At 39.6% G+C, this 26,492-nt stretch overlaps 2 protein-coding genes across 7 annotated transcripts in view; one reads left to right on the forward strand and one right to left on the reverse strand.

Moving 5' to 3' along the window:
- The window catches only part of ANKIB1 (ankyrin repeat and IBR domain containing 1), a 159,015-nt gene extending 133,686 nt beyond the window's left edge, over positions 1-25,329 (reverse strand). Inside the window, exon 1 of one of the 4 annotated variants that reach the window (XM_060020553.1) lies at positions 25,038-25,329. The gene's annotated coding sequence lies outside the window, so the exon portion shown is untranslated. The remainder of the gene's footprint in view (positions 1-25,037) is intronic. The other 3 variants (XM_060020550.1, XM_060020556.1, XM_060020552.1) reach the window with 3 other exon arrangements.
- Positions 25,330-25,658: 329 nt separating this feature from the next.
- KRIT1 (KRIT1 ankyrin repeat containing) overlaps positions 25,659-26,492 on the forward strand; it is a 42,779-nt gene continuing 41,945 nt past the window's right edge. For 2 of the 3 annotated variants that reach the window (XM_060020539.1, XM_060020537.1), the window contains exon 1: positions 25,659-26,070. The gene's annotated coding sequence lies outside the window, so the exon portion shown is untranslated. The remainder of the gene's footprint in view (positions 26,071-26,492) is intronic. The other variant, XM_060020538.1, reaches the window with a different exon arrangement.

Raw genomic sequence — 26,492 nt, forward strand, 5'->3', positions numbered from 1 at the left:
ACATTCAAGTCCTGGTTTGCATCTGGAAGAAAGAATCCATTTATACTTTATATATCTTTAGCTATTGATATTGAATCTTAGCATTAAATACATTACATTGCCATAGCAACAAAATAAAGGTTAAGGGCTTCCTTATGTCTACTGTCTGCTGTGCAAGCAAAAGACCAAGTCTGAGACTGGAAACTCTTCAAGAGCAGAAACAAGAAATTGAATCCTATGTATCTGACTTAATGTTTCTGAATTCACTTTATATTCCATATACTTTAAAGAAGTAACGAAGGACACAGGAATATAACAACCTTTAACACCTAAAAAAAGATATGAAGAATTGACATTTGAGGCACCAATGCTTCCCTGCATCCTGAAGAAATGGCAATAGGATGAACATAAGTGCTCAGTGACACTTTTTAAAATTGGAAAGTTAGGACATGATTCAAAACATGATCTGATAGGCACAATACCTGAAATGAAAAACCCGAAGTTTATGACTTCCATAGCAAATACATACAATTCACGTCTTGTTGGGCTGAGAGAAAATGAGTAAGAGAGCAAGGTACCTCTATGGGACCTAACTGCTCCAATAAAGGTAGTTAATAAGCACTGGATACACAAAAACACTAAAACCTACAAAATGCTCAAATATCAAATCAGGACCAAGTACTCTCAATCCAGGTTTACAAGGAGGAATAGGTATTGACCTTTCTTGGAGAATATGAAAGAATCTATGGTATAAAGTTGTAAATCATGATACAGAATCATCTAAAAGCAAGTTGCATACCAAAATATAACTGTGACTGTTAGAAACCCCCACATTCAATGACAGCAATTAAAAATTCATACACTTTACAGAAGATTAAAAGATGCTTATTTCCCCAAAGAATACACAGACTTAGGAATTACAATGTATGCCAGGGAAGTATGTTGCAATAAAAATCAATCAAAAAGTAATTTCAAATTGAAAAAAGAGAGGCATAGAATATATCATTTTTAGAAAAGGGAGAAGCAGAAAATTAAGGGTTGGGAGTCAATGATGAGTAGCCTATGCTAGAAGCACATGATTGTCAGGTGCATTTCTCAGAGGGTAAGAAAAATAAGCAGATAAAATAATAAATTCATGAAACAAGTATTTATTGAGCACTGACCATGTGCCAGGCATTTAGGGGACTACAGCAGGAACAAAATAAACTAAAATCCCTGTCCCCATGGAGTTTACACTTTGTATTCAATAGTGTAAGGTGTTATTGAAAAAATAATAATAAAGCCAGGAAGGGGATAGAATTTGGGGACACAGTAATTTTTCATAGGATAATTAGAGAGGGTGACATCTGAGTAAAGTAGCTGAAGTAGTGAGCCATGTGTTATCTAGGGACAAGCATATTCCAGGCAGAGGAAACAGCCAGTGAAAAGAAGCATGCCCTATGTGTTCAAGGAACAGAAAGGAGGCCAGTGTTACTGTAGTGTAGAGTGAGGAAGACAGTGGTAGGATATGAAGTCAAGGGATATAATGGGGGCAGGCACACTGTTTACGGTCTTGAAGAGTCATCGTAAATCATGAGGCTTTTATTCTGGGTGAAAAGGGAAGCCACGAGAGGGTTTTTGGGAAAGGAATGAAATGACCTGACTTGCATTTAACAGGATCACCCTGGCTGGCTGTCTAAGAAGACTAATGGCTATCGTGGCAAGGTTAGAAGCAGGGAGACTATTTAGGAAGCAGCTGCAGTGATCCAAGTAAAAGATGATGGTAGCTTGGACTTGGGAGGTAGCAGTGAAGGTAGTGCATACTTATCAGATTCTGGATTTATTCTAAAGGTAAGGACAGACAGAATTTGCTGACAGATTGGAAGTAGGGATGAAGAGGGAAGGAAAAGACAAGAATGACTCCAGGGTTCTTGGCCTGAACACCAGGAAGAATGGAGTTATTACTAAGAGGGGAAGATTGCAAGAGGTGAGGTGTGAGTGGAAAGGGAGGAGATCTGCTTATATTTGAACATGTTACATTTGACAGGCCTATGAGGTGTCAGGTAGGCAAAAGGATATGTAAGTCTGAAGCTGAAGAGAGAAGTTTGGAGTGGAGATGCAGTTTATGAACTGACAATGTACAGATCGTATATTTTTTGTATAAACAATTTAATATTAAAATATAAACCCACTGATGTTTTCCACCCATATTTTTCCAATTTTAAAATGCTGAGATTTCCTTCCTGCCTATCTACTCTAGACTACTAAATTACAAATTATTTAGGATAAACATATTAAATAGCATACAAAAAATGAGAAGCCAAAAATCCAATTAAGGAGAAAGAAGTATAAACAAACTACACCAAGGAGTAAAGGGATGAATAAGGAAAAGGAAGGTGGTGAGAGGCATCATGGAGGAAGCTATGGTACATGCTATATTTAAAACAGATCAGTGATTTGTGGTTGATGCTACCTGAGTTTAAGGGCACAAAATTCCACATGAAGAGAAGTCTCTTTAATTAAAAAAAATTTTTTATTTTTGGCTGTGTTGGGTCTTCGTTGCTGCACGCGGGCTTCCTCTAGTTGCAGTGAGCAGGGGTACTCTTCGTTGCGGTGCATGGGCTCCTCATTGCAGTGGCTTGTCTTGTTACGGAGCACGAGTTCTAGGCACGCGGGCTTCAGTAGTTGTGGCACATGGGCTCAGTAGTTGTGGCTCACGGGCTCTAGAGCACAGGCTCAGTAGTTGTGGCTCGTGAACTCTAGAGCGCAGGCTCAGTAGTTTTGGCGCACGGGCTTAGCTGCTCTGCAGCATGTGGGATCTTCCCGGACCAGGGTTCAAACTCGTGTCCCTTGCATTGGCAGGAGGAGTCTAAACCACCAGAGAAGTCCCGAGAGGTCTCTTTTAAATCATATTCTAGATAACAAGTGAATGAGAGAAGCTCCTGTGTAAATGGACTGGAACTATTTTTTCCCACTCCAATCCAACCTATACCTGACTGCTAATCTTCCTACATACATGCAATTTTGTTTTTACCTTCTCTTATGAGATAAGGTTTGGAATTATAGTTAATTTCATTCATTTTATTATCTCCCCTGTCAGAGCTCGTTATCTAAAGAACTCTGAACACAGGAAATGATTTTCAATGAGCAACTATTTTTAAAATTCTCCCAATATTTGTATACAAATAGTACCATTCTAGAGGTATAAGAGAGAAATGAGTTAATTTCATAGAATAGATGCCAGCAAAACCAGCAGCACCTGGGAACTTGTTAGAAAAGCAAACTCTCAGGTTCCACTCCAGACTTACTAAATCAGAAACTTTGGGGCTGGGGCCCAGCAATCTGCATTCACAAGCTCTCCCAGTGATTGCTACATGCTAAACTTTGAAAACCTCTAGCTTAGAACGTTAAACTCAATTCTCTCAAGGAATGTCAGTTGAAAAAGGCTACTAGACTATAAAATCCTTGAACGTAGGAACTTTATTATGTTTCACTTTTGACTGCCTTATGTAACTGGCATTTAACCCACATTCAGAATTTTTGAATAGTTAAAAAAAAAAAGAATCAGAGGTACCCCCTCCCTCTAAGTTTCCTTGTTTTTCTACATTCTATCATACCAAGTTACAAGCACAACCTTTATCCTTCCTTTCTAGCCCTCCCTATTCTATAGAACAGGTAATGTCTTTCCAATCAGAATACCATATTCTAACTTTTAAAGCAATTCTGTGGATGTTATGTCAAGTCACATTTCACAGCAAGAAAAACCCTTCAGAAGATTATTTCTCCAAGGGCATCAATTTACACATGAGAAAATTAAGGCCTGGAGATATCACATGACAAGCACATCCTTACAAAAGTAGAGAGACACTAAAAGATAAAATTGTTATCTTCACCCAACCTTATCTGGCCTGAGTCAAAATAGCCAGTTTATTAGATTTAAATAAAGTAAGATGTTAGACTGAAGGACAGAATCATTTTAACTTTACAACCGCTTTCTGGGAATAAAAATAAATATAACATCAAAATCCATCACTTACTTTATTTATTTTTATTTATTTATTGGCAATAGTGTGTGCCCTTTTCTCATTCCTCGATCTATACATTAACTGTGGGAAAAAACGATCCCTAACATTAATAAGAATGCTATCAGCTATCTAGTGAAACGGCATGCAATGCCAGAGTCTAGTCCTCCACTGTCATATCAGTTCAATACTAAGTTTCCTAGAAACTAATCTCAAGACACTTTACAACAACAGTTTCATTCAGGTAATGTGGCAATTTTTCTGACCAACATGTATCTTCCTGGTTATACTCCATCCAACACAGAGACTGCCTAGAGAAAGCCAGAGTGAAGCTCCTTTGATACTTTGTGTCTCAAACTAAAAACAAGTTTAATTGTACTCTAATCTTATTTCACAAGGATTCAGAAGTAATTTATAAGCAACATACTGATGATTAAATAAGGTAAGGGGATATAGTGCTATTGAAGGCAGCCTACTATATGTGGAAAGAATATGGACTTAGGAGTCACAAAGATCTGCAGGATTCAAGGTTTTGTGTGTGTGTGTGTTGTGTGTGTTGTGTGTGTGTGTGTGTGTGTGTGTTGTAAGACCTGTTAAAGGGCTTTTATTAAAAAATTTTTTTAATTGAAATATAGTTGATTTACAATATTGTGTAATTTCAGGTGTACAGCATAAAAATTCAATATTTTTTCAGATTTTATTCCATTATAGGTTATTACAAGATAATAGGTATACTTTCCTGTGCTATACATTAAATCCTTGCTGCTTATCTATTTTATACATAGTAGTTTTTAATCTGTTAATCCCATACCCCTAATCTGTCCCTCCTCACTTCCCTCTCCCCTTTTGGCAACCATTAGTTTGTTTTCTATGTCTGTGAGTCTGTTTCTGTTTTGCATACACATTTATTTGTATTATTTTTTAGATTCCACATATAAGTGATATATAGCATTTGTCTTTCTCTGTTTGACTTATTTCACTAAGATTAATATTCTCTAGGTCCATGTTGCTGCAAATGGCAGTATTTCATTCTTTTTCATGGCTGAGTAACATTCCATTTTGTGTATATATACGTATATACACACTACATCTTCTTAAGCCATTTGTCTGTTGACGGGCACTTGAGTTACTTCCATGTCTTGGCTATTGTAAATACTGTAAATATTGCTGCTATGAACACTGGGGTGCATGTACCTTTCAAAATTAGTGTTTTCATTTTTTAAGGATCTATCCCCAGTACTGAAATTACTAGATCATATGATAGTTGTTTTTAGTTTTTTGAGGAACAAGGTCTCCCTTTTCTCCACATTCTCTCCAACATTTATCATTTGTAGACTTTTTGAAGATAGCCATTCCAAGAGGTGTGAGTTGATACCTCATTGTTCTGATTTGCATTTCTCTAACAATTAGCGATATCTACTCAAGTCTTCTGTCCATTTTTTGATCAGATTGTCTGTAAGTACATGGGTTTACTTCTGAGCTATTACATTCCATTGATCTGTGTGTTTTTGTGCCAGTATCATACTCCTTTGATTACTGTAGCTTTGTAGTATAGTCTGAAATCTGTGAGCGTTTTACCTCCAACTTTGTTCTTTCTTCTCAGGATAGCTTTGGCAATTCTGGGTCTTTTGTGGTTCCATATAAATTTTAGAATTATTTGTTGTAGTTCTGTGTGGGTTCAAGTTTTAATTCTAGTCCTTACTTGCCCGCACATAGGATAGAAGCCATAATATTAGTATACTGCCTCATACTGTTGATATCTAGTCTTCAGTTATTTTAAAATACAAACTCTTTAAGAATAGGACCTATGTTTTATGTTATCTCTGCATTCCCCCGCATTATATTCACTTAGGTGTTCAATAAATATTTACTTAACTAATATGGAATAGATTTTAATATATCAGATAAACTTCCTACCTAATAGGTACCCTTGCTTGCAGATGCCAGCTCCCAAAGCACATCACCCCCAACTAGCTTAAGAAAAATCTGATTTTGTCCAATTCCATTTTAAAACCTTCCAAGGCTTCCAGCCCTTAAGCAGTTAAGGAAAAGTTCCTGACAAGACAAGAATTTCTCTCTTATAACTCAGACTTACCTCTGAGTAGGTACTACTCAAGCTCCAGGAATGTTCTTCCCATGCCCCTATAAACTCCCCCTCAATAGGCTAACGTCTACTAGTCATCCAGGCCTCAGTTTATAAGCCATTTTCTCTATCAAGGTCCCTGATCATAGCTCTCCAACCCTCAGCTAACAGTTAGATGTCCTGCCTCCCTAACTTGATAATACATTCAACTTACCATCTAATACTATAATGAACTGTTTAACCTGCTTCCTTAATTATGTGGTAAACTTGAGGACAGGATCATACCACTTTCAATTTTATATCCACCGTTTACTACAGTTACTGGCACATAAAACACCTTTAATTAATACTATTTATTGAGCATAATGATAAAGTCCTGTGTTCTCAACAACAATAGTTTCCAATTTGAGAATATAATCATGTTTATTTCCCTGTTTGCTTGTAAAGAACTGAGAGACAAAAACACCTGGCTGCCTAATAGATTAAAGAAAAAGATTCTGGGGCTTTATTCAGCACACACATTTACTATGACACAAAAAGCAAAATCAGCGTTATATTTTTCAAAGAACAGAAAAAATATTTCACAAGTACTTGCAACCAATGGGGGACCTGTTTTCTCTTGGCCCCATCCCCAGAGGTTACAGTTTCCAAACTGGATTTGATCCTCAATTAAAACAAGCAGAGCCATGGATAATGAAAGAAGAAACAGAAAGAAGTTGCTGCTCAGATTGGAATGCCATCCTGGGACTAAAAGGTGACAAGCACCTGTTACAGATGACTGAAAAGAAAAACGAACCTGCATTCCTGATAGGCCAATGGAACCACAAAAACAGCCCTGGATGTCCTCTCTCTAATTTCTCATTACAGTGGCCCTCCATATCCATGGATGAGAAACCAGCAGATATGGGAGGCTGAATGTAATGGACTTGAGCATCCACAGATTTTGGCATCCACACTGGGTCCTGGAACCAATCCCCTGCAGATATAGAAGGATGACTATACTTAAGGAAAATGCCCCCCCCATTTGTTTCTACCACTCTTTTTTGGATTTCTAGAGCAACTAAATATGATTTCTGATTGATAAGAAAGACAATACAAAGTTAGAAGAATATTTAGAAAAAAGTTGGTATACCCAGGAGGATAGAGACATTTGCAAGACAAGAACACTGGAAGCCATAGGGAAAAAGATAGACATAAATGATAATATGAAGTACCAAAAGAAAATGTATGGCCAATGATACCATAAACTAAGACAAACAACAAAAGACAGACTGACAAAACATTATTGGCAGGGACTTCCCTGGTGGTCCAGTGGTAAAGAATGTGCCTTACAATGCACGGGATGTGGGTTCGATTCCTGGTCAAGGAACTAAGATCCCACATGCCACAGGGCAAATAAGCCCACGTGCCACAACTACAGAGGCCATGTGGCCTGGACCCTGCACGCTACAACTAAAGAGAAAAAACCAACACGCCACAACTAGAGAGAAGCCTGCACGTCACAACAAAGAGCCCACCTGCTGCAACTGAAGACCCAATGCAGGCAAAATAAATAAATAAGTAAATAATATATCTTAACAAAAATACTTTTGGCAAACAAAGCTAAAGGATTAAATCCATAATATATCAAAAAGAAGCAACAAACCAATAGGGAAAAAAATCCAGAAGGTGGTGCTTTTCACTGGAAACTAGATGATCTCAGGAGAATGGATATTCACTAGGAACTTATAAAGACTGACAACAAGAAACAATTTAGGATATACAACATCAAGAGTGACCCAGGAGCAGGGGCGGGAACTTTCAAACTAGGGTGGCACGAAAGAAACAGGTGAGAGAGGAACCAAGATGGAAGAGTATAAGGATGTGCTCTCACTCCCTCTTGTGAGAACACCAGAATCACAACTAGCTGCTAGACAATCATTGACAGGAAGACACTGGAACTCACCAAAAAAGATACCCCACATCCAAAGACAAAGGAGAAGCCACAATGAGACGGTAGGAGGGGCACAATCACAGTAAAATCAAATCCCATAACTGCTGGGTGGGTGACTCAGAATGGAGAACACTTATACCACAGAAGTCCACCCACTGGAGTGAAGGTTCTGAGCCCCACGTCAGGCTTCCCAAGCTGGGGGTCAGGCAACGGGATGAGGAATTCCTAGAGGATCAGACTTTGAAGACTACTGGGATTTGATGGCAGGACTTTGACAGGACTGGGGGAAACAGAGACTCCACTTTTGGAGGGCACACACAAAGTAGTGTATGCATCGGGACCCAGGGGAAAGAGCAGTGACCCCAGGGGAGACTGAACCAGACCGACTTGCTAGTGTTGGAGGGTCTCCTACAGAGGCAGGGGGTGGCTGTGGCTTGCAATGGGGACAAGGACACGGGCAGAAGAAGTTCTGGGAAGTACTCCTTGGCGTGAGCCCTCCCAGAGTCTCTCATTTCCCCCACCAAAGAGCCCAGGTAGGCTCCAGAGTTGGGTTGCCTCAGGCCAAACAACCAACATGGAGGGAACCCAGCCCCACCCATCAGCAGTCAAGAGGATTAAAGTTTTACTGAGCTCTGCCCACCAGAGCAACAGTCTGCACTACCCACCACCAGTCCCTCCCATCAAGCCTCTTAGATGGCCTCATCCACCAGAGGGCAGAGAGCAGAAGCAAGAAGAACTACACTCCTGCAGCCTGCAGAACAAAAACCACATTCACAGAAAGACAGACAAGATGAAAAGGCAGTGGGCTATGTACCAGATGAAGGAACAAGATAAAACCCCAGAAAAACAACTAAACGAAGTGGAGATAGGCAACCTTCCCGAAAAAGAATTCAGAGTAATGATAGTGAAGATGATCCAGGACCTTGGAAAAAGAATGGAGGCAAAGACCAAGAAATGCAAGAAATGTTTAACAAAGACCTAGAAGAATTAAAAAAGAAACGAACAGTGATAAACAATACAATAACTGAAATGAAGACTACACGAGAAGAAATCCATAGCAGAATAGCTTAGGCAGAAGAATGGATAAGTGACGTAGAAGACAGAATGGTGGAATTCACAGCTGCGGAACAGAATAAAGAAAAAAGAATGAAAAGAAATGAAGGCAGTCTAAGAGACCTCTGAGACAACATTAAACGCAACAACATTTGCATTATAGGGGTCCCAGAAGGAGAAGAGAGAGAGAAAGGACCAGAGAAAATATTTGGAGAAATTTTAGTTGAAAACTTCCCTAACATGGGAAAGGAAACAGCCACCAAAGTCCAGGAGCGCAGCGAGTCCCACACAGGATAACCCCAAGGAGAAACACATTGAGACACATAGTAATCAAACTGGCAAAAATTAAAGACAGAGAAAAATTACTGAAAGCAGCAAGGGAAAAATGACAAATAACATACAAGGGAGCTTCCATAAGAATAAAAGCTGATTTCTCAGCAGAAACTCTACAAGCCAGAAGGGAGTGGCATGATATACTTAAAATGATAGAAGGGAAGAACCTACAACCAAGATTACTCTACCTGGCAAGGATTTCATTCAGATTTGATGGAGAAATCAAAAGCTTTACAGACAAGCAAAAGCTAACAGAATTCAGCCCCACCAAACCAGCTCTACAACAAATGCTAAAGGAATTTCTCTAAGTGGGAAACAAAAGAGAAGAAAAGGAACTACAAAAACAAACCCAAAACAATTAAGAAAATGGTCATAGGAACATACATATCGATATTTACCTTAAACGTGAATGGATTAAATGCTCCAACCAAAAGACACAGGCTTGCTGAATGGATACAAAAACAAGACCCGTTTATATGCTGTCTACAAGAGACCCACTTCAGACCTAGGGACACATTCAGACTGAAAGTGAGGGGATGGAAGAAGATATTCCATGCAAATGGAAATCAAAAGAAAGCTGGAGTACCTATACTCATATCAGATAAAATAGACTTTAAAATAAAGAATGTTACAAGAGATAAGGAAGGACACTACATAATGATCAGGGGATCAATCCAAGAACAAGATATAAAAATTATAAACATATATGCACCCAACACAAGAGCACCTTAATACATAAGGCAACTACTAATGGCTCTAAAAGACAAAATTGACAGTAACACGATAACAGTGGGGGACTTTAACTCCTCACTTACATCAATGGACAGATCATCCAAAATGAAAATAAATAAGGAAACAGAAGCTTTAAATGACACAACAGAGTAGACAGATTTAATTGATATTTACAGGACATTTCATCCAAAAACAGCAGATTACACTTTCTTCTCAAGTGCGCACAGAACATCCTCCAGGATAGATCACATCTGGGGTCACAAATCAAGCCTCAGTAAATTTAAGAAACTTGAAATCATATCAAGCATCTTTTCTGACCACAATGCTATGAGATAAGAAATGAATTACAGGGAAGAAAATGTAAAAAACACAAACACATGGAGGCTAAGCAGTACGTTACTAAATAACCAAGAGATCACTGAAGAAATCAAAGAGGCAATAAAAAAATAGCTAGAGACAAATGATAATGAAAACACGATGATGCAAAACCTATGGGATGCAGCAAAAGCAGTTCTAAGAGGGAAGATGATAGCTATACAAGCCGACCTCAAGAAACACGAAAAATCTCAAATAAACAATCTAACCTGACACCTGAAGGAACCAGAGAAAGAAGAACAACCAAAACCCAAAGTTAGCAGAAGGAAAGAAATCATAAAGATCAGAGCAGAAATAAATGAAATAGACACAAAGAATACAATAGCACAGATCAATAAAACTAAAACCTGGTTCTTTGAGAAGATAAACAAAATTGATAAACCATTAGCCAGACTCATCAAGAAAAAGAGGGAGAGGACTCAAATCAATAAAATTAGAAATGAAAAAGGAGAAGTTACAACAGACACCACAGAAATACAAAGCATCCTAACAGACTACTACAAGCAACTCTATGCCAATAAAATGGATAACCTGGAAGAAATGGACAAATTCTTAGAAAGGTATAACCTTCCAAGACTAAACCAGGAAGAAATAGAAAATGTGAACAGACCAATCACAAGTAATGAAATTGAAACTGTGATTTAAAATTTTCCAACAAACAAAAGTCCAGGACAAGATGGCTTCACAGCTGAATTCTATCAAACATTTAGAGAAGAGCTAACACCCACCCTTCTCAAACTCTTCCAAAAAATTGCAGAGGAAGGAACACTCCCAAACTCATTCTATGAGGCCACCATCACCCTGATACCAAAACCAGACAAAGATACTACAAAAAAAGAAAATTACAGACCAATGTCACTGATGAATATAGATACAAAAATCCTCAACAAAATACTAGCAAACAGAATCCAACAACACATTAAAAGGTTCATACACTATGATCAAGTGGGTTTTATACCAGGGATGCAAGGATTCTTCAGTATATGCAGATCAATCAATGTGATACACCATATTAACAAACTGAAGAATATAAACCGTATGATCAACTCAATAGATGCAAAAAAGCGTTGGACAAAATTCAACACCCATTTATAATAAAAACTCTCCAGAAAGTGGGCACAGAGGGAACTTACCTCAATATAATAAAGGCCATATATGACAAACCCACAGCAAACATCATTCTCAGTGGTGAAAAACTGAAAGCATTTCCTCTAAGACAAGGAACGAGACAAGGATGTCCACTCTCACCACTATTATTCAACATAGTTCTGGAAGTCCTACCCACGGCAATCAGAGAAGAAAAAGAAATAAAAGGAATACAAATTGGAAAAGAAGAAGTAAAACTGTCACCATTTGCAGATGACATGATACTATACTAGAGAATCCTAAAGATGCCACCAGAAAACTACTAGAGCTAATCAATGAATTTGGTAAAGTTGCAGGATACAAAATTAATGCACAGAAATCTCTTGCATTCGTATACACTAATGATGAAAAATCTGAAAGAGAAATTACGGAAACACTCCCATTTACCACTGCAACAAAAAGAATAAAAAACCTAGGAATAAACCTACCTAGGGAAACAAAAACCTGTTTGCAGAAAATTATAAGACACTGATAAAAGAAACTAAAGATGATACCAACAGATGGAGAGATATACCATGTTCTTGGATTGGAAAAATCAATATTGTGAAAATGACTACACTACCCAAAGCAATCTACAGATTCCATGCAATCCCTATCAAATTACCAATGGCATTTTTTACAGAACTAGAACAAAAAGTCTTAAAATTTGTATGGAGACACAAAAGACCCCATATAGCCAAAGCAGTCTTGAGGGAAAAAAACGGACCTGGAGGAATCAGACTCCCTGACTTCAGACTATAATACAAAGCTACAGTAATCAAGACAATATGGTACTGGCACAGAAACAAAAACATAGATCAATGGAAAAAGATAGAAAGCCCAGAGATAAACCCATGCACCTATGGTCAACTAATCTATGACAAAGGAGGCAAGGATATACAATGGAGAAAAGACAGTCTCTTCAATAAGTGGTGCTGGGAAAAGTGGACAGCTACATACAAAAGAATGAAATTAGAACACTCCCTAACACCATACACAAAAATAAACTCAAAATGGATTCGAGACCTAAATGTAAGACCAGACACCATAAAACTCCTAGAGGAAAACATAGGAAGACCTCTCTTTGACATAAATCACAGCAAGATGTTTTTTGGGTTTTTTTTGTGGTACGTGGGCCTCTCACTGTTGTGGCCTCGCCCGTTGCGGAGCACAGGCTCCCGATGTGCAGGCTAAGCAGCCATGGCTCATAGGCCCATCCGCTCCGCGGCATGTGGGATCTTCCCGGACCGGGGCACGAAGCCGTGTCCCCTGCACCGGCAGGCGGACCCTCAACCACTGTGCCACCAGGGATTCCCCAGCAAGATCTTTTTTGATCCACCTCGTAGAGTAATGGAAATAAAAACAAAAATAAACAAATGGGACCTAATGAAACTTCAAAGTTTTTTCACAGCAAAGGAAACCATAAACAAGACAAAAAGACAACCCTCAGAATAGGAGAAAATATTTGCAAATGAATCAACCGACAAAGGATTAATTTCCAAAATATATATGCAGCTCAATATTAAAGAAACAAACAACCCAATCGAAAAATGAGCAGAAGACCTAAATAGACATTTCTCCAAAGAAGACATATAGACGGCCAAGAAGCACATGAAAAGCTGCTCAACATCACTAATTATTAGAGAAATGCAAATCAAAACTATAATGAGGTATCACCTCAAACCAGTTAGAATGGGCATCATCAGAAAATCTACAGACAACAAATGCTGGAGAGGGTGTGGAGAAAAGGGAACCCTCTTGCACTGTTGGTGGGAATGTAAATTGATATAGCCAGTATGGAGAACAGTATGGAGGTTCCTTAAAAAACTAAAAGTAGAATTACCATATGATCCAGCAATCCCACTACTGGGCATATACCCAGAGAAAACCATAATTCAAAAAGACACATGCACCCCAATGTTCACTGCAGCACTATTAACAATAGCCAGGTTATGGAAGCAATCTAAATGCCCATCGACAGCCTAATGGATAAGGAAGATGTGGTACATATATACAATCGAATATTACTCAGCTATAAAAAGGAACAAATTGAGTCATTTGTTGAGACGTGGATGGATTTAGAGACTGTCATACAGAGTGAAGTAAGTCAGAAAGAGAAAAACAAATATATATTAACGCATATATGTGGAACCTAGAAAAATGGTACAGGTGAACCAGTTTGCAGGGCAGAAGTTGAGACACATATGTAGAGAGCAAATGTATGGACACCAAGGGGGGAAAGCTACGGGGGTGGGATGGGGATATTGGTGTGCTGCATTGGGCGATTGGGATTGACATGTATACACTGATGTGTATAAAATTGATGAGTAATAAGAACCTCCTGGGGCAGAAGACCTAAATAGACATTTCTCCAAAGAAGATATACAGACTGCCAACAAACACATGAAAGAATGCTCAACATCACTAATCATTAGAGAAATGCAAATCAAAACTGCAATGAGATATCATCTCACACCGGTCAGAATGGCCATCATCAAAAAATCTAGAAACAATAAATGCTGGAGAGGGTGTGGAGAAAAGGAAACCCTTTTGCACTGCTGGTGGGAATGTAAATTGATACAGCCACTGTGGAGAACAGTATGGAGGTTCCTAAAAAACTACAAATGGAACTATCATATGACCCAGCAATCCCACTACTGGGCATATACCCTGAGAAAACCATAATTCAAAAAGAGTCATGTACCAAAATGTTCACTGCAGCTCTATTTACAATAGCCTGGAGATGGAAACAACCTAAGTGTCCATCATCAGATAAATGGATAAAGAAGATGTGGCACATATATACAATGGAATATTACTCAGCCATAAAAAGAAACGAAATTGAGCTATTTGTAATGAGGTGGATAGACCTAGAGTCTGTCCTACAGAGTGAAGTAAGTCAGACAGAGAGAGACAAATACCATATGCTAACACATATATATGGAATTTAAGAAAAAACATGTCATGAAGAACCTAGGGGTAAGACAGGAATAAAGACACAGACCTACTAGAGAATGGACTTGAGGATATGGGGAGGGGGAAGGGTAAGCTTTGACAAAGCGAGAGAGTGGCATGGACACATATACACTACCAAATGTAAGGTAGGTAGCTAGTGGGAAGCAGCTGCATAGCACAGGGAGATCAGCTCGGTGCTTTGTGACCGCCTGGAGGGGTGGGATAGGGAGGGTGGGAGGGAGGGAGATGCAAGAGGGAAGAGATATGGCAACATATGTATATATATAACTGATTCATTTTGTTGTAAAGCAGAAACTAACACACCATTGTAAAGCAATTATACTCCAATAAAGATGTTAAAAAAAAAAGGAAAAGACCTGCTGTATAAATAAATAAAACTCAAAAATTAAAAAAAACCCAACAGGAAAATGTGAATAAAGCTATGAATAAGCAATTCAAAAAACTGAAAAATCGAAAGGACCAACAAAATTATCAAAAGATGCGCAGCTTCACAAGTAGTTACGAAAATGAAGAAGTATAAGATGCTTTTAAAATTGATTTTGTTGTCAAAGAAAACATCAGTGATAGTGAGTCTGTGAGGGAAATAGTTACTCTCAGACTTTAATGACGGCAGTAAGAACTACATCAACATTTCTGGAAAATAATCTGGCATTATGTATTAAAATTAAAACATTATATATTATGTACAAGATATTCATTGCAATATTGTTCATAATAGAAGACTAGAGACAACACAGATGTCCAAAATGAAAACAGATATGGTTTCATATATCTACTGCTACAAAACAAACCACCTCAAACTTAGTGCCTCAAAACAATGTCATTTCTCACAATTCTATAGGTTGGCTGGCCATTTCTTTTCTGTTTTCACCTCTGGTTCCTCTGCAGATGCATTCAGCTAAACAGTCAGCTGGGTTAGTAGGTCCAAGATAGTCCACTTTCATGTCTGCTGGTTGATGCTGACTGGGGTGTCTTGGTTCTCTCACCCTCCTATAAGCTAGACCAGCTTCCTTACATGGCAGCTACAGGAAAGCACTCTTTGAAGTCTTCTCTTAAGGACTAAGCTCCAGAACTCACATATCACATCCACCATATTCATTGGCCGAAGCAAATCACAAGGCTAGACAAGACTCAAGAGATGGAGAAATAGATGGGAGAAGCAACAAAGCCCCATGGCAAAGGGGAATGCATACCAGGATGGAAGAACTTTACGGTTGTTAATTAGTCTACCACAGGTAGTGTGTGTTTATGTGTGTGTACTATATAGCTGTATATTTCATTATATATATGTGTATTTGTAAATCTATAGTTTTATTATAGCAATGCTATATAGTTTTATATGTCATCACATACACGTATGTTTGTAAATCCTGGAAATATGCTTAAAAATTAACTAATGAAATACTGAGCTATGTAAAGTAGTCAGCATGCTGGCTAAGGATGCAGGGCAGTGAGGGCATGTCAGGAAGGCCAACACAGGTGTGGCCCAGAGGTGAGGATAACCGGGTGTTGTGTGCAGACAGGGAGTTGCACAGAGCTGTGGGCCCAGGGAGGGCTTATGGATTCACAAAGAGGCACAGGCCAACAGGCCCAGCAATCAACGAGGCAGGGTGTGATAGGGAGAGATAAAGGGAGGTGATGGTCTACAAGGCAGGGAAAATGGTAACAAAACAATTAGACAAGTGATAACTATAATGAGACTAATGTGAAGCTAAGTTTCTTACCACCAGAGAAGGCATTATAAACATGGAAAGGGCAAAGACTAGAAAGTACCCTGGGGTATTGGATTGGAACTGAAGTATAGGAACCAACTTCTGGTTTTATAACACACACATAGATATAGAAATAATTATGGATGTATATTAGTACATTATACATATATGTATGTGTATACAAACCATCCTTACATACTCATACATTTCCTAGTCCCTATAAGCAATGACACCCCAGTAGCAATGAGAAACTAAGCCCTTAAATCTTTGTTTTTAAACACCATATTTTACAAAAACAAATAACAATATCAAAAAACAAACAGGGCTCCTTGAAGAAATGGCTGATTCCAGGGCTGGACCAGGCAAAGTACAAGACGAACCAGGAACAGCATGTTCTGCCAGAAGTGCACAATGGATGAGATGGGAGCATGATAGACACAGGAGCCAGCTTGAAGGGGCTCCCACTGTCTAAATCAGGGACAACTTAAACAGCAAAATAAATAATGATAGTAACAAATCACAACACACTAAAATCAAAATCCACAAGTCCTTACTGATTTAATAAACAAATAAATAGGGGAGAAAGAAAAGTTCTACCTTACAATAAAATACCAACTAATACATGTAGAAGGAATTAAAAAAATAGAGAAATATAATTATAAAAGTAGTTAATTCAGGTGGGAGTCATCACTGATACCTACACTGAGGATAGTGAGTAGAGGTTTGATGAGAATCAAGATGCATAATTTTGGAATACCTCTCCACAAATTTTGATCAAATACAAAAGGACACCAATATGATCAAGGTGTTAATTACCAGTAGCAGCATGATTTGACATCATATGCCTGTGGTTGCAATGCACCGAGACAGGCACAGCCCTACTTCTGTGATATTCCTGCTAGAAATGCAAGACTTGATTGGAGTCATGAGGAAATATCACATGGACCTAGGTTCAGGGTGATCTTACAGAATGTACTACCTAAAACTGTCAAGGACATGAAAGATGGGGGAAAATGAGGCTTAAGAAGTCTGAAAAGACATGACAACTAAATACAACATGTATTCGCAGATAGGATCCTAGATCAAAAAAGAAAGAGATATTGTTGGGATAGTCGATGAAATATGAATAGGTTCCTTGGACTAGACAGTAGTGTTGTACCAATGCTTATCTTCCGACTTGGAGGGTTATATAAGAGTGCCTTGTTTTTGAGAAATAGACACTGTAGTATTTATGGGTGATGGAACACCATGTCTACAGCTTGCTCCAAAAGGTTCTGAAAAAGACTATGATAATGGGTATGTACATATGTATTTATACACACATATACAAACATGTATGTAACATATATATGAAGACAGAAAGAGAGAGGACAGGCAATGGAAGAAATGCAGTAAAATATTAACAATGGTGGAATCTGAATGAATGAGATAAAGGAGTTATTTGTACTGTTCTGGCATCTTTTAAGTTTTAAATTATTTCAAAATAGTTTTTAAAAAATGTGATTATTAATATGTGATACAGAACATCTGGTGTTACAGCAAATGATAAGCAGCTACTGTCTGAGGCTAGGAGACAGAATGAAAACCTTGGCTTAATATGTTTATTTACATAACATTCCTTTACAATACCCTGAGGGGATACATGAATAGGAGGACAATGTTTTATGCCTATTTGGCGTAAAGGCATCTCAATGTTTTTAAGTGAACTTTCCTTTCTCTTCATGGATATTAAATAGGCATTTTACAGTTCAATGAGAAAAGGAATTCTGACTTATTCATCTCTGTGGTTCCAGTACCTAATGCGTTTATGACTTTTGTCAGTTATGTCTTGAATAGGAATTCTATCCCCAATATTATTCCAGCCAGAAAATACAGCGATCCTACCAAATATAAAATAGCTAGTGGGAAGCAGCTGCATAGCACAGGGAGATCAGCTCGGTGCTTTGTGTCCACCTAGAAAGGTGGGATAGGGAGGGTGGGAGGGAGACACAAGAGGGAGGAGATATGGGGACATATGTATATGTATAGTGGATTCACTTTGTTATACAGCAGAAACTAACACAACATTGTAAAGCAACTATACTCCAATAAAGATGTTAAGAAAACAAAACACAGTGATCTAAGTACCAAGAATTCTGTTACACTGAAAGGGAAAAACTGTATATGTTAAGCTAAAATATATATGTCAGACTGAGGATCGAAAAATATCAAGGATACCTTTCTTAGGAACTTGGAGGAGGAATAATTATATGCTCTACAGTCCTAAAAACAAGAATGTATAACCAGAAGCAAAAGGCCTTAGTCTAAAGAATGACTAACTGTTGACAGTTTTTGGTTAAAACCAACCAAACAGAACAGAATACAAATGAAACTTGGTGAAAAGAGCTGACAGTGGATGACAATCCTTTAAAAAATTTGAGAGGGGGGCTTCCCTGGTGGCGCAGTGGTTGGGAGTCCGCCTGCCAATGCAGGGGACACGGGTTCGTGCCCCGGTCCGGGAAGATCCCACACGCCGCAGAGCGGCTGGGCCCGTGAGCCATGGCCACTGAGACTGCGCGTCCGGAGCCTGTGCTCCGCAACGGGAGAGGCCACAGCAGTGAGAGGCCCGCGTACTGCAAAAAATGAGAGGCCCGCGTACCACAAAAAAAAAAAAAAAAAAAATATGAGAAGGTCTGAAAAACAATTAGACTGAACCATATCATACTGCTGATAAAGCATATATCCTACTAACAGATGAGTAAGGTCATTTTTAAATATGAAAGAATACATTTTTATTGCAGAAACCAAAACTCTCCAAAGCATCAAAGAATTGTCAGAATTGAACTGAGAATGTTTAAAAGCTAAATAGGTTTCATGTAGCTCAATACTCTCTCCTTCCTGGAGAATACGAACATTTTTTAGTACATTTTCTAGGCTCTTGGTCCCACTAATTAACTAGAAGAAAAAAAAAGTTATGCATGCTTGAAAATCTGTGTTACAGTTAACCATAATGAACTTCAGAACTGTCTTTTCAAAGGTTTAAACAACAGCTGAAAATTACATTTTGCTACTATACAATTCATCTGCTCTAGTAAATAAAAGATACTAATACCTTATGAAATTAGAATCTTTCTACTCATAGCGTTATTAACCTGACCTGACCAAGGAGGTGAAAGACTTATACACTAAGAACTATAAAACGTTAATAATGGAAATTGAAGATGATTCAAAGAAATAGAAAGATATCCCATGCCCTTGGATTGGAAGAATTAATATTGTTAAAATGGCCATACTACCCAAAACAATTTACAGGTTTAATGTGATCCTTATCAAATTATCCATGACATTTTTCACAGAACTAGAATAATCCTAAAATTCCTATGGAACCATAAAAGGCCAGAATTGCCAAAGCAATCCTGAAGAAAAAGAACAAAGCAGGAGGCCTAATTCTCCCAGACTTCCAACAATACTACAAAGCTACAGTAATCAAAACAGCATGGTATTGGCACAAAAACAGACATATGGACCAATGGAACAGAACAGAGAGACCACAAATAAACCCACACACCTACAGTCAATTAATCTTTGACAAAGGAGGCAAGAATATACAATGAGAAAAAGACAGTCTCTTCAGCAAGTGGTGCTGGGAACGTTGGACTGCCGCATGCAATTCTATAAAATTAGAACACACCCTCTCACCATACACAAAAGTAAACTCAAAATGGCTTAAAGACTTAAACATAAGACATGACACCATAAAACTCCTAGAAGAGAACACAGGCAAAACATTCTCTGACATACATAAATCATACCAATGTCTTCTTAGGCCAGTCTCCTAAGGCAATAGAAATAAAAACAAAAATAAACAAATGGGACTTAAACTTACAAGCTTTTGCACAGCTAAGGAAACCATAAAAAAAAAAAAAGACAACCTACAGAATGGGAAAATATTTGCAAAATGATGTGACCGACAACGGCTTAATTTCCAAAAAATACAAAGAGCTCATATAAGTCAACAACAAAAAAACAAACAACCCAATCCAAAAATGGGCAGAAGACCTAAATAGACATTTCTCCAAAGAAGAAATACAGATGGGCAATAGGCACGTGAAAAGATACTCAACATTGCTAATTATTAGAGAAATGCAAATCAAAACTACAATGAGTTACCATCTCACACCAGTCAGAATGGCCATCATTAAAAAGTTTACAAATAACAAATGCTGGAGAGGGCGTGCAGAAAATGGAACCCTCCTACACTGCTGGTGGCGATGTAAGTTGTTGCAACCACTGTGGAAAACAGTATGGAGGATCCTCAGAAAACTAAAAATAGAATTACCATATGATCTAGCAATCCCACTCCCAGGTATATATCCAGACAAATCTATAATTCAAAAAGATACATGCACCCCTATGTTCACAGGAGCAATATTTACAATAGTCAAGACATGGAAACAACCTAAATGCCCATTGACAGATGAATGGATAAAGATGGGGTACATATATACAATGGAATACTACTGAGCCATAAAAACGAACAAAATAATGCCATTTGCAGCAACATGGATGCAACTAGAGATTATCCTACTAAGTGAAGTATATCAGAAAGAGAAAGACAAATACCGTATGATATCACTTATGTGTGGAATCTATTGGGTTGGCCAAAAAGTTCGCTCGGTTTTTTCCCATAAGATCTTACAGAAAAACTGAATGAAGTTTTTGGCCAACCCAATAAAATGTGACACAAATGAACCTATCTATGAAACAGAATCTCAGACAGAGAACAGACTGGTGGTTGCCAAGGGGCAGGGAATTGGGGGAGGTTTGGAGAGGGAGGTTGGGGTTAGCAGATATAAGCTCTTATATAGAGAACAGATAGACAGTAAGGTCCTACTGTATAGCACAGAGAGCTATATTCAATATCATATGATAAAACATAATGGAAAAGAATATTAAAAGAAGAACGTATATATAACTGAATCACATTGCTGTACAGCAGATATTAACACAACATTGTAAATCAACTATACTTCAATTAAAAAAATTTTTTTAAATCACCTACAGGAAAAAAAATTAAAAACTGTTAAAACTATATTACAAGTTCTTCCCCTTAATGAGCAATCTTAACGTCAAATCTTTTCTAGCATATAAGAAGTAAAACAACATTCATCATTACTATAAACCAGAATCTGTATGGTTTATTTTTTTGCTTTTTTTTTAAAGTCTGGTTGGGGGTCATGAATTAGATTTTATTTCAGTCCCTTTGAGGGACAAGAGAAATGAAAGACTTTTTTTAAAAAATAAATTTATTTATTTTATTTATTTATTTTTGGGTGTGTTGGGTCTTCGTTGCTGCGCGGGGTTTCTCTAGCTGTGGTGAGCGGGGGCTACTCTTCATTGCGGTGCGTAGGTTTCTCATTGCCGTGGCTTCTCTTGTTGAAGAGCAGTGACTCTAGGCATGCGGGCTTCAGTAGTTGCAGCATGCAGACTCAGTAGTTGTGGCTCACGGCCTCTAGAGCAAGGCTCAATAAGTTGTAGCACATGGGGCTTAGTTGCTCCATGGCATGTGGGATCTTCCCAGACCAGGGATCAAACCCGTGTTCCCTGCATTGGCAGGCGGATTCTCAATCACTGCCCCACCAGGAAAGCCCTGTGTGGGTTTGTTAGTTAGCTATCTATCTATCTATCTATCTATCTATTTATTTATGGCTGTGTTGGGTCTTCGTTGCTGCACGCAGGCTTTCTCTAGTGCGGCAAGCGGGGGCTACTCTTCCTTGTGGTGTGCAGGCTTCTCACTGCCGTGGCTTCTCTTGTTGCACAGCACGGGCTCTAGGGTGTGCGGGTTTCAGTAGTTGTGGCGCATGGGCTTAGTTGCTCCGCAGCATGTGGGATCTTCCCGGACCAGGGCTTGAACTCGTGTCCCCTGCATTGGCAGGCAGGTTCTTAACCACTGCGCCACCAGGGAAGCCCCCCAGTGTGGTTTTTAAATGGAGATAAAATACTTCTTAGGACACTTCTAAGAATTAAATGAGATAATGTAATAACTAAATGCAGGGTAGCTAGTGTGAATTAAGTGCTCAATAAATGGCCTTTACTGTGTTAATTCTTATAGAAAGGTTGTGAAACAACCCTGAAATATGGTCAAGTAACTTAAAAACCTATTAGAGATGTCTGTAAAAGCATATGGATAAAATCACAGTCAAATATCTAGACTGGCAAATTCAGGGAGGAAAGGAATCTTAACTTATTTATCCTTGTAGTTCCAGAATCTAACATAGTGCCTGGTACACAGAGTAGGCATTCAATAAAGGTTTATTGAAATGAAGTGAGTATGAAAGTAAGTTATCTAGAAAAGAAAAAAAAAAAGAGGTAATCTGAGGTTGTCTGAAAAATAAACGTAAAGAGTCACCAAATTACTATTCCCTAAGCAAATCATACTTTAAGAAAGAAAACAAAATACCTAAGCATTTTTAGAACCATGCACAGAAAATCCTCTCAGACTGGTCTTTTTAATAATGACTGAGTCACTTTCAAATCTGTTTTGGCAAATGTGTCATATATAAAGTTCAATATTAGAGAGAAGGATTTTTAAATTTCATCTAAATAAATGTTCATACTCAAAGAGGTAAGAAGTACCCAAAACACTTGAGGAATCTTTCCTAACTTCCATTCAAGAAGAATCAGAGTTAATTCATAGTTCTTCCATCTATTTATACATGAAAATTAGCTTGAGCTTTTACCTACAAGTAAGTTGTAAATACACATATTTCACTTTCACAAGTTCAAGTGCACCCCAGAAAAGGAAGAGGAAAGAAAGAAAACCAACTCTCTCAAAAGTGGGCAGTGCTATAGGAGTATAAAAGAGTAGCAAACAAAACTTCTCTCCCATGTCTCAGCAGCCACCTGATAGAGCCCACACTTATGGCACGGTCTGCATGGTTTCAGAACACTTTCATATTGAAAACTCAAAATTCCCAGTGCAATGGGCACGGGAAAAAGCATAATGTGAAAATACAGTCCTATCTTTTCCACCCTACGTCCAAGAATAATAGGGGTCAATTTACTGTTTCTAAGAAGGACCTTTTCAAATTATTGCCCATCACCTCACTACAGCACTCACTCTTCTTATTTGCAAACTGATCAATTTTACGAAAAGCAAAAACCACACCCTTAATAATACATTCAACTCTGTGCAGCGCTTGGCTTCTGACACAAGCCGGTAAAGTACAATTCCAGAGAGACAGCTACAGATACATCTTTTAAGCCTAGTTCAAACTAAAATTTGTGAACACTGTGCAGTTACAAATCAAATAATAACCTCAAATCAACTGCTAGAAGGAGGTTTTGAAAACAAAAAAATCATTATTATTAAACATTTACCTTTCTGAACAAAATGACGTTTTCTGAAAACAATAACCAAAGCTACCAGTCTAAACTAGAGTAATTTAGAGAACAATAACAAAGAACCTGTAGTTCACAGAGGAAAATCATTCTTAAATTATCATTTGCTTCCTACAGTACCTGGAAAAGTACAAAATGCATGAAGTCAGCTAAGAACTATTGTCCAGTCACTGACAGCATTAGTTACTTTTTAGTCTAATTTCTGGAAAGTTCTGCTGTGGTAGTTTAAAAAGGAAACCAAATTTTAACGAGAAAAAATGCCTAGTTTAAAATCTGGATATACACATTGAAGATATTCACGGTTAATTTTTTTTTTTTTAACTAAGAAGCAGGAAGGTGACAGGCACAAAGGTGTGTAACATCTGTAGATGGTTGAGCCAAATCAATTTAAAAAAAAGTCTCTATGAAATTAAGGATTTAAGATAATATCTTGACAAATATAATCTGACATGATCAAAAATCACTTTAGTTTTTTTTAACCACTAACAAAGCAAAAACTTCCAATACAAAGATTTTCACATCATACACACACACACTTTAAATTAAGAATTAAATGTAAATTCAACACACTAAAAAATTATCTAAAGGTATCCAAAATACGTTTGAAACATCAGACTTTTGTTTTCACATTGATTTCTCAGACCTACTAGTAAATCTTCCCTGGAATGGGTCTTCATTTCAATACAAGGTTGTTCAATATGCCACTTCGTGTGAATAGAGCTTGTGAGACATCCTCAAAACCTCCTCGGGAGTTCTTAATTTACAGCTCTAATTCCAGTTTCCTGCGACTCAAACAGCAACGTACAGAAAACAGCTTATACACAGGAAGGGAGAGGAATGAAGGTCCAGGGGAAAGGTCCATTCTTTTCTGGTAGCAGAAGATGCAAAAATAAAGGTTCTCTAGAGCTATGTGCCCCTATCCCCACCCATCATAGCCCTTCACTTTCATCCATCCACCCGCTCAAGACTCTCGAGCTCACGAGAACAGCCGAACCCGTGGCTTTCCACGTCTCAAAGAATGGGCGGGGGAAGCTCTGAGGTCCGGGGTACAAACAGAAAAAAAGGGAGGACATAGATCCTTTGAGGACAGAGGGACAAGAAGATGCATCCAGATGGTGAGGATGGGACGTGCTACCGAAACACAGAGGCTTGCAAATTCGCTGGGAGAAGAGCTCCCAATGGGTCAGACAGAGGATGTTGACTGTTCAGGGATGGGGACACACAATCCTCCACAAATGAAGGGAGGCACATTTGCAGGAGTCCCGGAAGGGCGTGAACTCGGTAGCGCTGAACTCGGAGCCGAAAATAGGTTGAGACAGCCTCAAAAAGACCGGTACGTCGAAGCTGAGACTTACGGTTACTTCCCGGACTGAGGGTAAGGGTCGGATGGACTCCGCAGCTCTGCAGTTCTGCCGCCCCTGCCTCTCGCGCCGAGCCGGTGACCTCAGGTACTCCCCGCGCCCCACCCACCCGGGCGGACGCCTCTCCTCGCGCTGCGCCCCCTCCTCACCGGCCCCGGTGCGCCCGCTGGGCAAAGGCTGCCGGGGCCGAGGGTGCGCCCTGGAGGCCCGCGGGGAACTCTGCGAGAGCTGGAAGCGCCTGCGACGAGGCTCAGACTGGGCGGGCGCCCCCCATGCCTCTCCGGCCGCCGCGCCGCCTCACTCGGGGGAGGAGAAGAGGGGGCGGTGGCTCTTGCCTCCGCCTCGCGGTCAAATCCGGCTCATGCTCCAGCCTGGCCCGCGCTTGCAGCTCGGGCCGCCCCCTCCCCTCCCCCGCCTCCGGTTCAGCCGCTGGCGCGCCCACTGCCGCCACCACCCCAGTCCCCGAGCCGCCCGCCACCTGCCCCAGACAGCCCTCAGCCCCAGCTAGAAACGACAAGAACGGCAGTAGCTCAGCAGCCGACCCGGAAGCTCTTCCACCACCAACCGCGAGGCCGCGAGGGGCGTGAACCCGGAAGCGATTTCTTCGCCCCGGTAGCATCGGGATGGAAAGCTAAGGCCTTTGAAGATCTGGAATCCCCTAGTTTGGGGAGGGGGTGAGGTGTGTATGGCGCTGAGCTGAGAGGAGAGGGAAGGCCAATAAAGAGCTTGTGGACAAGAGGCTCTCCGAGTCCAGAGATCAGAGCTCTCGAGGCGCGGGGTGCGGAGGGCGGCCGAACACGCCGGGTGGCTTCTGGTGGCGACCGACTGTTTTCCTGTCACAGGAAGTTGGGCCTGGCCGCTGGGAAAGTGAAGGGAAGGAGAAATGAGAAAGCGGTGACGGTCCCCCGCCCCCCAGGTGACTGTCCCACCCACTGAATTGAATGTAGTGGCCCGGGAGGTCCTCGGCCCCCCACACGGGTGAGACGAGGAGGAGCACGATTCAGACTCCAGCGAGAGAAACGGAAAGGTAGGAGGCCGAACTATCTCCATCCACATCTAGTTTTTCCAGGCAAGGACTTTACTTCTTACAAGTAATTACAAAGACGCCAAAGACCCTTTTTGGGTGGCGGCTCTCGGTGCAGAGAGGCGTGCACGTCCTTTTCCGTTAGTGGACGCTGATGGGCGGTGGCGGAGGAAAAACCTCCTAGGCAGAGTGTTGATTTTTGTCATTTCAGGAAAAGCGATTCACAACTTGTCCTTGGAGCTCACCGCTCCTCTCTTTCCCTCTCTCCATCTTTTAAGGCTTTGGGCTTTCGTTCTTTGCTCGGTTCTCCATGGTGTTTTTAGCTTCACCAGAAATCTTTGATCTAGCTGACCTGACTCGGGACCTCACCTCCATGATTCCCTTCTCACTCTTGGAGAGTTTTTGTATCTTCAGTTTGCTTGCAG

Source organism: Delphinus delphis, chromosome 9 (genome assembly GCF_949987515.2).
Source record: "Delphinus delphis chromosome 9, mDelDel1.2, whole genome shotgun sequence".
Classification (NCBI taxonomy): domain Eukaryota; kingdom Metazoa; phylum Chordata; class Mammalia; order Artiodactyla; family Delphinidae; genus Delphinus; species Delphinus delphis.